The sequence below is a fragment of the Pecten maximus genome, chromosome 18 (genome assembly GCF_902652985.1).
Source record: "Pecten maximus chromosome 18, xPecMax1.1, whole genome shotgun sequence".
Taxonomy (NCBI): Eukaryota; Metazoa; Mollusca; class Bivalvia; order Pectinida; family Pectinidae; genus Pecten; species Pecten maximus.
In genome coordinates, this window is record NC_047032.1 from 25,711,930 (window position 1) to 25,731,017 (window position 19,088).

The 19,088-nt window shown below is 35.6% G+C and overlaps 1 long non-coding RNA gene across 2 annotated transcripts; it reads right to left on the minus strand.

Annotated features, from left to right (window-relative positions):
- Positions 1–7,774: 7,774 nt before the first annotated feature.
- Positions 7,775–18,026, minus strand: LOC117316168. 2 transcript variants are annotated; one of them, XR_004529839.1, is made up of 3 exons: positions 17,862–18,026; positions 14,160–16,252; positions 7,775–14,117 (listed from the first exon to the last, which is right to left on the minus strand). It is a non-coding gene; the product is annotated as an uncharacterized LOC117316168 (long non-coding RNA). The 2 variants fall into 2 exon arrangements; XR_004529838.1 differs by having other exon boundaries at positions 7,775–16,252.
- Positions 18,027–19,088: the final 1,062 nt, after the last annotated feature.

Here is a 19,088-nt window from a genome sequence, read left to right on the forward strand (position 1 = left end):
GGAAACAGTGCTTCTTTAGAACTGTGGTTTGCAAGATTAGATATTTCATAAAATGATTTCATTGTTGGAAAAGATTTCAAATTGGCTTCAGGAAGATTTAGTAGTAAAAGCGATTTATGCATTTAGTAATATTGTTTTCCATGCAGCGTTGTCGATGTGGTTAAATGTTTAAAACTAGGGCTGATCGCAGAATTTTACAATATGATATTCCCTTAAGAATGATATAAAGGTCACAAAATGTACATGTGGAGACGTTAAGTGCAGATGTGTAAATGTTTTATATATTGCATGATATTGCCTACATTTGGCATTTGTGATTTTAAGTTTAATTTAGCTTCTGCTCATCAAAATCAATGCAATGTCCATTATCATACATGTCAAAGACATATGGTTGTTGTTTTTGTTTGAATTCTGATTGGATTTTAATTCATTGAAATAACTTCAACCTAGATTTCAAAGATCATCTTCAATTAAGTCTTAATTTTGTGAAATTGAAATTTTATGTCAATTATATACATTTGTATATATAATTACTATTCTATAAATTGCTAGCAGCTTACTACTAAGTAATTTATGGAAGTCTGTTGGGTATAATGATTTGAGAGGGGAGGGGTGGGGTATAATGATTAGAGGGGAGGGGTGGGGTGGGGGGAACACAATTTATAATGTGTAATATAAAAGTGGTAGCATGAGATGTCAAGGGTTACCAAGAATTGTGAGACAGGTCAGAGGTCACTGACTGAGAGGGTTGATGTCATTGGGACAGGTCAGTGGTCACTGAATGAGAGTTTGGAGGTCAGTGAGACGGGGCAAATGTCTGAGAGGCCAGAGGTCACTGAGAAGACATTTTCATTATGGTGTCAGAGCTCAATGACTGAATGAAGTCAAGAAGGAAAAGAGGAGAAAGATGGATGAGGCAAAAATTGGAGATTGAGGGAGAAAAATAAAGATAAATCAGACAACATCCATAACAATGTAGGAAAAGAAAGAGGGGGTTGAATGTTGAATGAGTCATAGTGAATATAAAATAAAAGGGGTAGGGGGGACAGAATGACTTGGGGAGGTGTAACAAGTTTCAGTTCTTCAATCATTTTACCCTAAGTCAAGATTGAATTTTGATACTCATACAAGTCACAAACAATGCATTTCTGGCATAAGCAGGAAGTTTTATTGTATATCATTTATCATGGAATGACAGTTTGATTGCATAATTTTGAAAATAATCATTGAAAGTTAATGAGCCAATGTGATCAATGAAATGAAATTCTGATGTTTTATTGTGTACATTATGTACTATGTTTGTCAAACATTAAAGCTTTGTAATATACACAACCATGTTTGAGTACTTGTTTCCGATCCATTCTTTCTCTTTTAAGTCATCATGTTGCGTCCGTCGTCGTCCGCCGTGCGTAAACTTTTCACATTTCAAACTTCTTCTCAAGTTCCACCAGTGTGATTGAGCTGAAACTTGCCTGTCTGAAATCCAAGATGGCCGCCACAGCCGCCATTTTGAAAACACATTTGAAACTTCTTCTCAAGTTCCACTGGTGAGATTGAGCTGAAACTTGCCTGAAATGATCCTGGGATGGTCCTGAGGAAGTGTTGTTATTTTTCAGGTTGGTCAGAAATCCAAGATGGCCGCCATGGCAACCATCTTGAAAAACACATTTTAAACTTCTTCTCTCGTTCCACTGGTGCCATTGTGCTGGAAATTGGTGAGGATGTTAAGGAAGGAGAGCCAATAAAGTGTTGTTATTTTTCGGCTTCGTAAAAAACTTTGACATGGCAGCCATGGCGGTCATTTTGTAACATGATTGCGCAATCATGGTTCTTCTGAACAACACATATTTCAAACTTCTTCTCAAATTACACCTGTGGGATTCAGCTCTAACTTACCAGAAATAATCCTGAGATGGTCTTGATCAAGTGTTGTTATTTTTTGGGTCAGTCAGATATTTAAGATGGCCACCATGGCAGCAATCTTGAAAACACATTTTAAACTTCTTCTCCAGTTCCACTGGTACCATTGTTAAGGAAGGAGAGCCAACAAAGTGTTGTTATTTTTCGGCCTCGTAAAAACTTTGACATGGCAGCCACAGCGGCCATTTTGTAACATGAGTGTTTAATCATGGTTCTTCCTTAAAAACACCTATTTAAAACGTCTTCTCAAATTTCACCAGTAGGATTCAGCTCTAACTTACCAGAAATGATCCTAAGACAGTCTTGATCAATTGTTGTTGTTATTATTCGGGTGGATCCAAATTCCAAGATGGCCACCATGGCCCACAGTGCCACTATACCTGCTACAGAGAATGCATACTACAATAGTATAAGCGTCTTTAATTTAGAATCAGATGACCATTAAGGCCCTTGGGCCTCTTGTCTCTTACCCTGGACAGGTGTATCCAAACTTTACCTGTGTGAGATTTCCTTTTCTCTTACCCTGGACAGATGTATCTAAAATTTTACCAGAGTCCCATAGTCATGATATTTGGCTGATAGGCTCTCTGGATGAGCCCTGCCAATGTGTGAGAAAATAAATTACCTTGACCCATATTTAAGGTCACAGGGGTCAAATTCATTCATGCATTCAAATGACTTCTTCTCACTATCCAAGACTCCCAGAGTCATAATAATATTTGGCTAAGATTCTTGGATGACAAAGGTAACGCGAAAAGAAATGACCATGCATTTAAAAGGCTTCTTATCACTAACCAATGCTTCCAGAGCCATGATATTTGGCTGATAGGTTACATGGAAAGGACACGGCAAAAGGAAAATGACCTTGAACCATACATTCATGGTTAAAGATGTCAAACTGTTCAAATATATGAAGAGCTTCCGATTACCTAGAATGAAGTTCATTTGACTAAATGAAAGGCAGAGGATCATCTAACAAATGAATACCAGGTGAGTAATGCAGGCCCATTGGGCCTTTTGTTCATTAGTTTTCCATTGTGATGTCATATAATATTATTATACCCCCACAACAAGTTAGAAGGGGGTATACTGGAATCTGTCTGTCTGGTCCATCCGTCCGTCGGTCATCCCACAACCTGTCTGGACAACTCCTCCTAAACCGTTCGGCAGATTCAAATGAAATTTCACACAAAAAACGACCTTTTTTCTCTCCAAATTTTGGTTGTTATGGTAACTGTGAACAGGTTTTCTGATAATTATTTGTTTGAACCACTCCTCCTAATTAGTGGGCAGATTCCAATGAAACTTCACACAGGTATAGAGGACCATGTGTAAATGTGCATGAAGCTGTTTAGATTCCAAAATTTTTGTTGCCATGGTCACTGGTCACTATAAGTAGGTTTTTCTTGTCCGGACAACTCCTCCTAAATCTGTGAACCTATTTTCTCAAAAATTCACAGGAATGATAGGGAACATGTAGATATGCATGCAGCTGTTAAATTCAAAACTTGCGTTTGCCATGGTAGACGGTCATTATCAACAGGTTTTCCTTGTCTGGACAACTCCTAAATTGGTGATCCGATTCCAGTGAAACTTCACACAAAATGTGTAGATGTGCATACAACATTTTCCCTCAGAATTATGGTTGTTATGGTATTTTATATTCATCCAAAATGAATTCTAAATTTGTTAAAATTCAAAATACTGTAAAACTGTACTTTGCTAATAACAGGGAGGGGGAGCGGAGGTATTAGTCAGCCATCGGCTTACAGTTGTAAACTTTAGTTATTTTACAACAATTGCGAAACAAGTTTGTATTATTTTATATAAATCACGCTTGTTAGCCCGGATGGAAGCGTGCGAGGGGTCTTACTGTGGGAGGAAACCGGAGTACCCGGGAAAACCCACGTGGTCGGGCAGGTGACCCTATACCTTTTCACATCTGATCGGGGAATTGAACCCCGGCTGCCTAGGTGAAAGGCAAGTGTGTTACCACTGTGCCACCTGGCTTACAGTTCTAGTTGATATTGTCATGAAAATGTCCAATGTCAACAAAATGACTACCAGTTTTATTTTTGATTTCCACATTTTAACTGCAAAAATTCTCAAAATGCAAGTTTTCTGAATCATGTGATAAAAAGTTAACTGTAACTTTAATTTACTTTCATTTCATACGAGATTGATTTGATGACACTTTTTTTTTTCATTCACTTTAAAGATTAATTTGCGAATACATAATTTAAAACTTCCAAGACTAAATGTTTCATTGAATTTCATATGAACTGAAATCTCATATACAATCCTACAAAGGAAAGGTAAGATTCACAATAACTGGTTGACCTCTTGAGCATGAAGGTGCTCATTAGGTCGTCTTTAGGTCAGTGGACTGATCTATTGCCATTGTGTTTGGTCTGTCATCTGCCATCTGTAAATCTGTCAAACTTCTTTTCATGTTCCACCTGTGGGATTCAGTTCAAACTTGCCTAAAAATCAATCCGAGATGGTCCTGAATGAGTTTGGTTTTTTGAGTTGTTTAGAAATCCTTGGTGGCTTCAATCTTGAAATTTTTTTTTTTAATTTCTTTTCCAGTTCTACTAGTGGGGTGACACCTAAAGGAGTGTCACAGAAAGAATGAAGTGTAGTTTGGGAAGATAACTCTGGATGAGCATGAAAGACAGAAAAAAATAAATGCTGAGGGTGATACAGAAATGTCCGTCTTGAGTTCAGAGGTTCCATGCACGAGTCCTGGTTTACATCAAAATCGTTCAATGTCAATATTTCGACCAATAAGAAGCATCAGCGTGGTTATATGGCAATGAATCCCATGTGGTTGAATTCGAATTCCCCTATTTACAAAAATGTACCATTTTGCATCCAAATCCATTGTCTAAACTTCGACCAATCGGAAGCCTTGGCAATGATACCCGTGCAATGGAATTTGCAGTCCCCTAATACCAATATATACCATATACCAATGGTAATCGAAATCAAACAATATCTAAATTTTCACCAGGCAGAGGCAAATAAGTCTGCGGCGGCCATCTTGGCTGACCGATCGGAAAATAAAAGTTGCAAACCCCATGACCTTTAAGAACATTTGTGTCAATTTTTTTTAAGTGGGACACTAAATAGATTATTGGTTATCTTATAACACTGGTAACCCCAAAAACCTTTATTTCCTTTCCTTTAGCATAAATACCTTCACTTGCTCTTAATTTCCTCACTTTCACTTAATTTTCTCATGACCTGCACTTAATTTATTCGCGCGACATTTAAAACTCTCAAATACGTTTAAATATTAATACTGGCGAGAGGAAATTGAAGGTTTGGGGGTTACCACTGTAATAATTTTCATAATTCTTCAGTTTTCTGGAATATGACACATTAATTGATTATGAGACATCAATTGGCATCTATGCAAGCATACGTTAGGGTCTCTCGTGTGTTGTTGTTCAGTGAGGTAGTCGCCCACTACTATAAGGAGACCCAGCCTCAAAACGATCCTGATTGCAATATATACACGTGGTGATAAAACAACCAAACAATCAACCCTAAGTTCATCTTAGTAACAGATGTACTCGCGGTATTCTAATCGATAAATAATTACATATACGATCAAAGATAAAAACAAATGTCATGCATATCATTATGATGTCAAAATCAGGGCTTCTAGGGACCACAGAACCAAATCAAAAATAGATTGTGGGTTTTTCCCGTTTGGGCAGAAGATTTAATAGGAAGGTGAATGCATCCGGGTCTACTGATTGGATATTTAGGTGACTGGTGACGTAACATCCGCCACCTCTCGATAAAATACGACCCTTTTTCAAAACCCTATTGTGGCCGTTCTATGAAAGATATAGAAAAACTAAAGATACGCTTTTCTTCAGAACTATCTCTTCTTGTTATGTTTGGAGTTTCAAATTTTTGGATTGAAACGCTGATTTTTAAGGACCGGTTAAACAGAAGCTACCGGTCAAAGTGACGATTTTGGCATGTTTGACCCAAAATATCTCATAAATACGAATTTCCACAGGGATACCAGATACATCCAGACCTAGATCGAGCCGAGTTTTACAATGGTTCAAAACCCTATCAAAATTGTATGTGTCATTTTTTCCACCCCCAAATCGCTACAATAGCCGGCAAAAATCGCGAATTAGCTCATACTATCATTACGTTCCGTAAGGAACGATAACGAGTTATCGTCCCTTACTACACTTCATTCTTTACAAGTGGGATTATTTAAGTTGTATCAATTAGTTTTAGATGAAATTTGCTTGTAATGATCCTAAAATATAAATATACAAGGTTTATCTTCACACAAACGTTTGAAGACCGACTGGTCTCTTTGTCAAGCTCCTGACTGTGTGATATACACTATGTCGATAGAAGAAATGTCCTATCATGAGCGATGATACATTACCATATATAGGTACCATTTCGTCACATAGACGTACAAGTAAACATGATTTTAGCTCACAGTCAGAGCTTGACAAAGAGATCAGTCGTCTTGAAACATTGCAACAATACTCCTACGCACTGTTATGTATACTGTTTGTGTGTATATTTATACATGTATATATATCCAAACTTATGAATCTTATTTCAGATCCGTAGATAGTCATGACCATGTGTTATTTCAGATCTGTAGATAGTCATGACCATGTGTTATTTCAGATCCGTAGATAGTCATGACCATGTGTTATTTCAGATCCGTAGATAGTCATGACCATGTGTTATTTCAGATCCGTAGATAGTCATGACCATGTGTTATTTTAGATCCGTAGATAGTCATGACCATGTGTTATTTCAGATCCGTAGATAGTCATGACCATGTGTTATTTCAGATCCGTAGATAGTCATGACCCTAAGTTATTTCAGATCCGTAGATAGTCATGACCATGTGTTATTTCAGATCCGTAGATAGTCATGACCATGTGTTATTTCAGATCCGTAGATAGTCACGACCATGTGTTATTTCAGATCCGTAGATAGTCACGACCATGTGTTATTTCAGATCCGTAGATAGTCACGACCATGTGTTATTTCAGATCCGTAGATAGTCACGACCATGTGTTATTTCAGATCCGTAGATAGTCATGACCATGTGTTATTTCAGATCCGTAGATAGTCATGACCATGTGTTATTTCAGATCCGTAGATAGTCATGACCATGTGTTATTTCAGATCCGTAGATAGTCACGACCATGTGTTATTTCAGATCCGTAGATAGTCATGACCATGTGTTATTTCAGATCCGTAGATAGTCATGACCATGTGTTATTTCAGATCCGTAGATAGTCATGACCATGTGTTATTTTTAACGACAACATACAGTACTGTTCAATTACCACTGAGCACTGAGGTTTTATTAAAGTATTAAACTGCTTTCAGTTGGAAGTTATGGGCTGATGGATGCCAACTGGACGAGGGCAAATTTAATGAAGCACGCCAGCACTTCATGTTGAATTTGCCTTTGTCCAGTTGACATTCATCAGCCCATAACTACCAAATGAACACAGTTCAATACTTATATTTACATTTGACAACGATTTTTAAAGACTGTATCCAGGAATTTTGATCCTATGATGAATGAACAAATTGTTATTGTCAAAGACGGAACAGCCTTTTCAACAGCCATCTTTCGTTATCGCCGACATGACAATTATGACCTCACAATCACAATGACGTCATAATAAAGGTTTGGAAGTTATGGACTCGTAACCTTCAAGTGAGCTTGGTAAAGCTATATAGTGGGACTGCATAGTCAGATGACTATTAAGGCCCATGGGCCTCTTGTTTACATCTGTGTTTCAGCAGCTGAATCAGGAAGTAAAACACAACACTGACATACATGTATTAACATAGCTTTACTGATGTGTTTACAAAGCTGAGACACATTGCAGTTCAACAAAACAGTCATCACAGCAGGAGTCAAATTGGAGCAACCTTACAAGCGAATTGTAATTATGAATTTTCTTCTGGAATACTACTGATATGTGCAAAAGTTATTCACAGTAAAAAATACTCTTTATTAAAATGATTAAAGAGATAAACGTTAAAAAAGTAACAAAAATTGATAGTCCTTAACTCCCTGTGAGTTTATTATGACTTGAAAATATGAATTTTTATCATTAAACAGAAGGTACTAAGAACTGTTTGTACTAACTTAACTTTTTCATTAGATACCAAAAATGGAGGTAAATGTATGCATGGCATATAAAGACAAGTTAAACAGTGTAAACTGGCAAAACAAGTTACAGGTGCCCTAAAATCTCACAAACACAAAACAAATGAAGCTCTCTAATTAACCTCTAGTCAATTAGCCTAAAATGAAAATTTGTCTCGAATGAAATCCATAAATTTCTTGCAGGCAACTTTTACCCTAGTTAAGGAGATGAAAATATATTTCTGCTTTAATCTAAATAACAGATACATTTCACAAAGACAAAAAATAACAAGGCTTTGGATAATGAACAGATATATGTTCATTGATTGTGACATATGCTTCAATAAAATATTTTGAAAGAAAGGGTGGTCAATTAATCAAATGATTGTAGGCAGCCATTGATCAATTTATTTTTATAAAATAAAATTTGTTGCAGGTGTATTGAAAATTTTGAAGCCAACAAATAATTCAATAACATAATTTAACAGATTGTCAAGATTCTGTAAAGAACCACACCACAAATCAGCAAAAATAGATTATATCTACTCTGTGGATCCTCCGTAAAATATACACCTGCAATAATACTGTAAATTCTTTTAATGCTCGAGTTTCTGAAGTATATATACTGAAAAGGTAAATTTCTGTTCTGGTCCTAACTTCATTTAGGAATGTAAGTATCCAGACGAACACATTTACATTGTACCTAAAACTTTAACAAGGTAGCTTTGTAAATATAAATCAAGCTAATTCTATAAAAGCCAGTCTTAATTATATGATGAGAGATTTCAACTTGTAACTAACAAATGATATATATATATAGAGAGAGAGAGAGACTCGACAACAAATCTTTAGTACTTTCATCCCATCTTGGTAATATTTCAGACTGATGATGCTTGGTTAATTTTGTTTAACATCCTTTTAATAGTCACTGTCATTTAAGGATTTGCCAGGTTTGGAGGTGGAGGAAAGCCGGAGTACCAGGCGAAAAACCCAGTACCGTCAACTGAGCCACATGAGTTTCGAACTCACAACCAAGAGGTGGAGGGCTATACATTTGTCTAGTGATGAAGTGTTGGGACACCTTAACCACTCTGCCACCACAACCCCTGACTGAAAATGCAACAAAAGTACTAAAGACATGTTGTTGAGTTTTTCTTTATACTTAATCTGTAGGGATCACATTTCACACTTCATTATATATATAATTATATAAACACTTCATTATATATATAATTATATAGTTAAAACAGTAATAGGTCATCATTTCATTCAAACAGAAATCATCAACACTGTACATCTATGACTCAATTTTCCACACAAACATAATACTATGAGACTTTTTAAAATGCAGGAACTTTTCTCTAAAGATTGTTTTATTTATCCAACAAAAATCCCATGCCTGGTAATAAGCCCACCATATATTGCTGTTCAATAGAAATGCTAACAAATACTCAGAACTACCTTGTGAGGTTATTTCTGTCCCCGTTCCCCACAAGTAATTAGCAGGATAGATATGGTAACTAGTCCCTTGCTAGAAAACCTCCCCAAAACATATGTTTTTCAACAAAATTAACCCAACCTCTCCCCAATAACCTATAATTCTCGGCAAAATTAACCCAGCCCCTCCCCAATAACTGATGATACTCAGCAAAATTAACCCAGCCCCTCGCCAATAACCTATAATTCTCAGCAAAATTACCCCATCCCAAATTAAACTACCTGCTTGAATTTATGGGTAACACTTAAACCTTAACTTTACATATATCAAAGAAATTTACAAATATTTTTGTGTGGAACTCTTTTGGAAAGATTAGGTTCAAATGACATGTATCCTTAAGGCAAACATAATTCATATTTGTGATTTGAGATTAATTTGTTTTCTATAGTGACAATCAATTATTATCATTTTCATAAAAATTGTACAACCAAATTAGATATATCTTGACACAGTGGTAGGCATGATATAACAAGTAAACAACAATGCTGGCATAATGGACTACACTGGTACAATATCACTACACAATAACATATGTATATAAATGTTTATCAATTCAATGATTTCTTATCCAACCTTAGCTTCTCTACATTATGATTAACAGTAATACTGTCCTCCTACCAATGATAAATGCTATTTGCCCTATATCCACTGTATATTTGTGATCAGATGCTAAACCATGAATTTTCAAATTTTGTCACATTTTATGAATATCCACATTTCATTTAGTGAATTTATCTGATAGATTTCATGCATCATATTTTTACAGCTAGAGGCTGTTTGCCATGGTAACATCTGTATAACACTTGACGTCATACATACACCCTTTACACTGTACATGATGTCATGCTATTTTCTTGGTAGTGAAACATTTATGTTTGTCAACTGTCACCATATAAAAAACACTGAAAATACATTTTTTTTCAAATTTGTCTCTGGAATTACATAATGAATTGAATCAAACACTTACTACTCATGTGATATCTAATTATCAAGCTTGTTGGGGAATCTTAAACAAACCTATGTTAAAATTGGTAATTTTTCATATCAATTCAACATTATATGAAAACACAATGTATATATGAGTTTTAGACCCCTATACATTTTGTTTATGATATTTTACACAATTTATTTATCAGAGAATTGTCCTCAAACATGATTGATGTGTCTGTGTAATTTCCAACCTAACCTCAAGAAACAAGAGGCCCAGAGGGTCTGCATCGCCTACCTGGATATTCCAGTAATCATGACAAACACTCTATATAAGTTATATAATTACAAATATTTTCCTTCTTCTTGAGTTGTTTCTCCCAACAACATTTCAAACCAAATGTGGAATAAATCCTATCAGAAAAGGGATTTTAATTTTTTTGCTACATTTGTATATTTCCCCTATTTGGCCCCACCCCTCCAGCCCCACCTAAGTTTTGTTCTCTCATGTTTATAAATGTTCATTGGATCACCTTTCAAATTTCATCAAAATCCGTTCAGGACTAGTGGAGGTTTAAAGGAAATGTTGACGGACGGACGACAGATGGACGACGCACCATGGCATAAGCTCGTCGGGCCTTTGGACCAGGTGAGCTAAAAAAACATTAGCATTTCATAATGATAACATGAAACTGATAGGATTATTTGGTAATAGTCTGTATACCATAGAAAGAAATCAGAGTCACTAAAATGCTAATTACTTAATAGCTGCATGGATCAATAACTTAAGGGCTATTTGATCCAGATCAAAATAATCTTTTACTAGTTTAAATTAGACTTGCTAGAGTTCTAGCAAGACATATTTTCTCCAAAATACTAAATAACCATTCAAAAATTTCTCCTTTAATTAAACTGGTATTGTCATACAGATGATAAATTTTATAACATTTATAATGCTATTTCATTTTCTGTCGGAAAATGAGGCACAAAACAAATTTGGTAAGTAAAATGGCAAAAAACTACACAAATTTCAGGAAAATACAACAGATAATAAGTGTAATAAAGAAATCCTTCGTAACATTTCCATGTACATCTTCAACACCCTGTCTACCTGACTCGTTATCTAAACATATACCCACAAAACTGTAAAACATAACATCATTATTAATTTAATAATTGAAAATCAATAATATTTTATGTCAGTCTCAGAATAAAGACAAAATACATCAAAGTTTGCTGAAATATCCAAAGCTAAGTCACAAATCAAGAAATTATCGTCCACTGCCGAAACAAAACTAATTTGGGCATGGTAATTTCAAATTACCTGGTATATTCAATTTGGAACAATCATTATTTGAGCCAAAATAATAGCAACACCAAGATAAAACCCAAAGAGCAATAACAAACTGGTGATCGTCTACCTGACAATGGTTTAAGCATCACAAATATTCTTTTAAAAGTAACAAAGTAAATAAAAATTGTTTACAAAATAAACCCAGGTACCACAACACTACATACACTAACATAAGCCCTATAATATTTTTTTTCTTATCTTCTGATACACAAAATAAAACTACACAAATTAAATTCCAGGACAGTGCCACTGCCCATCACATTTACAGTCTCACCACTAATGTCCCTGGGGGTCATATTCATGAAACATTGCTTATACTCAAACTCTGATTCTGTGCTAAGACAAATTCATTATTCTGGGGATAATTTGTTCAAATTTTACACTTTCCCCAAAGATATGGAGCTTTCTCTGGAGACTTGAATAATGAAAAGCGTTTTGTTATCATCTATAAAGACTTCATTGTTTAAACTTGTGTAACATGATCTTTTGATGATTTTAAAAGACAAAGGGGTTGCATGTGCATAGTTACAATTTTATGAGAAGGTTTCACAGGTATGGTCACGGACCATCGAGTTATTAATGTCTGTAAAATCAGGTCAGATTCAGATATAACTGAATTAATCAACAAGCGTGTTTAGGATCTCTTTCATCACACACAAAATTCCATGTACCAAAAACATAAATTTATCATAAAAGAATCAGAAGAGCAATGCCAAAACATTTTTGTAACATCATATATTACATTTCTTGTGACTTTGCTGTGAGTGATCATTAATTAACTTCCTCTGACAGAAAAATGTATCCATGTTTAATATCTAAAAAATCACATTAATATTGATGTTATTGAATATACATTATATAAAGTGCATGTATCGGATGCACTCATTACTTATGAGAAGCCAACATTTTGAATACTACAAATATACCATAGAAACCAATATATCAGTAACAAGGCCACACACATAATCGTTTCACAAGCAATCAACCTTTGGCCTCGATTAATACTTAAATGGGTTCAATGTCTTTGTTATAACAAGCCTAAAACATCTATCCTGGGCAAAATTTGGTACAAAACATTAAACAAGGGATGACAACCCTAAATAATCTAGGACATGTATCACCATTGCAGTATGTATGTAACACTGCAGCATCACAAGTCAAATTTTGTGATTTGAACACCTGGTGAAATACATTAAGGGTGCAGTCGATTCACTATCTGCCACATGTTCTGAACGTGTGCGGGATTTGTTCCCAATCAAATGCATGCTGGGGCTGTCCCAGACAGGAAGTGAGAGATATCAACATGGCTGACAGTGCCACCAAAAGAATAATAACTTCTATCACGATGGATGAGATAGAAAATCTTTGTTATTTTTTTGTAATTTTTTTTAAAATACCACATACACATTTGTGAAACATGTTACTGTCGGCCATGATGGATGACGTCACTGAGCGAGCCACAACACCTTTCTTGTCGTCGCAGCCTGAACTTGTTCCGGACATTCTTCTGTTCCGTTCGATGGTGATCATGGGGCAATAACTCAGGGCACCTTGGGGTATAACACCCAAGTATACAACATTCATGTTATCCTTAAAGTTTAAAATTTACATGATAAATGAGTTTATGTCACAACTTATACAATGAATGTTAAATCTGGTACAAGCTAACACACAGACAACACAGAGACTGATGGACATTCTGTAAATGTACTCATTTTAGTGAACCCATATTTTAGTGCATAACCCATTTCAAACAGATTAGCAGAGTTATGAATTAACACACCTTAATTCACCAGAAAACAATCTACAGAAAGTGTATTTAACACAGTCATAATTACCTATAATACTGCTTGCCATGTCATATGTTGTTAAACTGACAATATTATGTATTAACAGGAATCATAGTCAACAATTAAGACAAAAACATAATTATAGAGAGAAAATGTGTTTCAACAATCCAGACATAATACTTATATCACACTGCTAACCTTTTATATTTATACCACACCACTAACCACTGGTATCTTACTGCTAACCTCCAACACCACACGGCTAGTATCTTGCATCACATTGCTAATCTTTGATATTTTACTGCTATTCTCAAATACCACACTGCAAATATCTTGCATCACACCGCTAACCTCTGATACTTTACTGCTAACCACCAATACAACACTGTTAACCTCTTGCATCACACTACTAACCTCTGATACTTTACTGCTAACCTCTTGCATCACACCGCTAACCTCTGATACTTTACTGCTAACCTCCAATACAACACTGTTAACCTCTTGCATCACACTGCTAACCTCTTGCATCACACCGCTAACCTCTGATACTTTACTGCTAACCTCCAATACAACACTGTCAACCTCTTGCATCACACTGCTAACCTCTTGCATCATACCGCTAACCTCTTGCATCACACCGCTTACCTTTGATACCTGTATTGCTAACCTCCAATACCACACTGCTAACCTCTTGCATCAAACTTCTCACCCCTCGTATCACACATGTACTGCTAAAGTTTAGCATATTCTGCCAATATAACCTCTAGAGATATAACATAGTGAAAACTCCAGTGTTTGAGAAAACCATTCAGACACAATACTTAAACTTTTTGTTGATGGTCAGAACATTTTAACTCCTATAAATGCTTTTAAAAGCTTTGGTATTAGATATGAAAACCAATACTTAATTCTTATGAACAAACAATCTTGTCTTATTTCATTAAAGAATATCTTTAAAAAAAATAAATCATTGTTAAATATATTTCTCTGTTGGAATACTCTAACAAGTATATAAGGCTGACTTATATGTGTCTGTTGGAATACTCTAACAAGTATATAAGGCTGACTTATATGTGTATGAAATCCACACACGATAGATCTACAACTTTAACATTTGTGACCAAGCAATTAATTATAATGCTGCTATTATAAATTTCAATTATTAAGTAGTAATATCCTGCCAATATCTAACCCCTAAGTAAGTTTAGCCGTCAGGGAATCTGTATTAGTAGCCTAATTGTCTATTTAGTCCTAATTAGACTTAGGCAAACTATATCATCTTGAAATTTCTGGGGTTGCATTCATTTAAATTCATGTGCAAAGTCTAAGAGGAGAACACTAATTAAATCAAGTATATAATCCCTGGATTTTGAGGATGAAATCATATATATACGATGTATCAACAGCTGTTTCTAAAACTCTTTAAATTACAAAAATAATGCATGCTGATCTTCAGAACACCACAATGATATGAAGATGTATTGCAACATTAGAATTCAGCAAATAATCTAAGTAGTTCTGTAGACTACCAAGCAGAAATACTTAAATTTCCTCATGTTTGCCAATCAGCCATATCCGGAACGTTCCTAGAAGGGTCCAGCTATATGGTATAAGAGACCTGATGTAAAATAATACAGGGAATCAGTCAGAATTTTTGTATTTACCGATAATCTTTTGGATGGGAGAAGCCAATCAATTATAATCAGTTAAAAGTTGCGACAAAATTAATTTTACCTATTGGGTTGAAAGTTATAGGATCTACACTATTCACTGGCAAAATGTATATCCTGTTATCAGGGAAATGACTCTTAGGTTGATTAAATGAATGTAAAATATACCTTTCACTGTTTTGTTTTCACTGTCTTAATCATAATTAAGGCAATATTGAAAATTGTTAACATAAGAAAATTGTATTTCTTACCTTATATTCAAGGTAAAAAAAAATTCATGTGTTATTTCATTACAAATTATATAGTTATATCAATTAAAACAGACAATGATTTTGTGAGACAATAGCGTATACTAGAGTCTATATTCTATGTATTCGGTGTATTGTACACGTAAACAGAGTTTAAGTCCAATCGAAGGTATCTTTCCTTGTGGTCTATCATTTTTAGATTAAGAAAGTCAAATATAATGTACTAAGTCACTCTGATCTGAAGAAAGATAGAACAAGACAGTCAACAAAAGTCATGACTTATGTCAGAATTAATCTAGATTATGGGTGCCAACCAATCAAAATTGATTATATTTAATAATCGTCCAAACATTAATGCAAAAGTTCTATATATACAAGCTGTTATACATCTTGGACCGCTATCATTACATTATAAACCCAAGTCCTATTATGAAAACACATGTTCATGTATCACAATATCAAAAGTACAAGAAATTGATTTGGGACAATTTTACAATTTGGGCACATGTTCTCACAATGTCAAAAACTTTTGAAAACGGCATAAAAGGTCACAAGTTTTGGACAACATCATAAAAGGACACAGACTTTCGACTTGGTACTTTGTTCCTGTTTCAGTAGCCTCTCTTCCTGTAGCAGCACTGTCTTACGGAGCTGTTGAATTTCCTTCTGATGTCTCTTAAACAGAAACAAAAACAGTCTGCGGTTGGTGTCCAGGGCTTTGTAGCATGCATACAACCACTCAACAGAGTGACAGACATCACAACACAAATTAACATGCAAGACACAACAGAGGTTGATTGGTGTGTTGGTTTGTTAACTGGGTTTATATCATCATTTTGAGATGGGAGTCTTCTTATAGTAGCTGGAGGCTACTACACACCACAAATAGCAGAACATGTAAAACACAACAGAGGCTGATTACAACTAAACACAGACATATCAGGGAAACTGTTGGTTTGCTTATTAGCTGAATTTACCATCCAATGAGCAGCCAGGATCATTTTGCGGAGGGGTATTCTTGTAGTAGCTTGGCAACCTTACAAAACAAATTGCAAAGCATGCAAAAACACAACAAAGGTGGGTTACATTAAAGCATAAACAGCAAATACAACACAGATACACAGCGGTTGGTTTTTTTGATGCATTTATCACCCCATTAACAGTCAGTGTCATTTCTAGGCAGTCTTGTAGTAGCTGTTGGCTACCTCATTCAACATACAGGAGGTGGGTATTCTTATAGTGGATGGTGGCTACCTCACTGAATATACAGGAGGTCCAGCAAATATTTTCCAGAGAAAAATTGCCAAAGTACACAGTCACAACATCAAAGGATAGTCTGTCACCTGAGTATCCTTAGAAACACAACCCGCCCCACACCTGAATTGATTCTACATTAGTAGAAAGTCGTACTGACCCATATGGCTGCCTGGGTATACATATGCATATGATATCAATGGCAATAAGATACAGTCAGATCTACAAACGCATTAGTATACAGTTGTTTCATGCCTTATCAGTCAACAGTCAAAATTCTTCCACAAGGTGTTGGGACCAACCTGATGGTTAAATTGAGAAGGAATCTTGCCTTTAATAGTCTTTTCTGGAAAATGTACAGAAAGTCTTCAGTATAGAGACCAACCAACCAATTGTTTTCCCATAGACTTTAGTGTTAACGTTTTGGAGTATTTCATTCAAATTCATGAATTCAATATGACAATTATGGTTTATAACAAAAGTTTAGGGTCTGATATAACACCTAATAAAAAAAAAAGTTGGGTCCTTCAGCTCAAATTTTCTCCAGGGTAGCCATTTTGAAAATGGGCGAATTTCGCAGTAAAAATTCTCAAAAATCTTAAATGTTTACCTGTTAATTGTTATTACGTGAACTTTTGGGTTAAAAATCAATCGGACTTACGAAATTAATATTAACTTTTCTTATTGATAGCTACCTATCAGGCTACATATCTATTTTCTCGCTTCATAACATACTGGCCAATCAGTGGCTGTCAGATATTTTATCCTTGGCTGATCAACTTTCAATACACAGGGGCTGTTTCAAAAATCTATTTTTTCAATTGGTTGGTTGTTCCCTATAGGCTTTCAAAATTTGGAATCTTTCCTTAATTTCATCTTAAGCATTGCTACAGAATAGGTCTTAAGAAATTTCATCCATATTAATTTCAAAATCAATAAATTTGCAGATTGTAAGAACATTATGAAAGAAAATTTTTTCAGTAAAGATACTGACTAGATTGTAAAAATATTTGAGATGGCAGACTAACCTGTCGGGTCCACTCCTGGATTTCAGCTCCCTTAAGGGGCCCCTGAACGCTGCCATCACGCCGGACATAGACATCTCCACAGGTGGCATACAGTACATCTGTGTCCTCAAGGTCCTTCATGCTCACCTCCAACACAAACAGGGGCGGCTCTGTAACGGATGACATTTGGTACTGAACACTAAAATACATTTATTGTATTCTCGTAACACAAACAGGAACGGCTCTGTAACAGATGACATTTGGTACAGGGGCGGCTCTGTAACAGATGACATTTGGTACTGAACACTAAGTCTAATACATTTATTGTATTCTCGTAACACAAACAGGGGCGGCTCTGTAACAGATGACATTTGGTACTGAACACAGTAAGTCTACTACATTTATATTCTTGCCACACAAAGAGGGGCGTCTCTGTAACGGATGACATTTGGTACTGAACACTAAGTCTAATACATTTATATTCTCGTAACACAAACAGGGGCGGCTCTGTAACGGATGACATTTGGTACTGAACACCAAGTCTAATACATTTATTGTATTCTCGTAACACAAACAGGAACGGCTCTGTAACAGATGACATTTGGTACTGAACACTAAGTCTACTACATTTATTGTATTCTTGTAACACAAACAGGAACGGCTCTGTAACAGATGACATTTGGTACTGAACACTAAGTCTAATACATTTATATTCTTGCCCACACAAAGACGGGCGGCTCTGTAACAGATGACATTTGGTACTGAACACTAAGTCTATACATTTATTATTCTTGCCACACAAGACGGCGTCTCTGTAACAGATGACATTTGGTACTGAACAAGTCTACTACATTTATATTCTCGTAACCAAACGGGCGGCTCTACGTACTTGGTACTGAACCTAGTCTACTACATTTAATTCTGCCACACAAAGACGGGCGTCTCTGTACAGATGACATTTGGTACTGAACACTAGTCTCTACATTTATATTCTCGCACACAAAGAGGGGGCTCTGTAACAGATGACATTGGTACTGAAACTAAGTCTACTACTTTATTGTATTCTCGTACAAAAGGACGCTCTGAAATGACGGACTGAAATTTCTCCAGGGTAGCCATTTTGAAAATGGGCGAATTTCGCAGTAAAAATTCTCAACAAGAGATCCCAGAGGGATCTTGGCGCCCACCATTGAATGTTCTTCATAGGTTCCATGTCAGATTGATCTTTTCTCTACTTTTCTCTTCTTC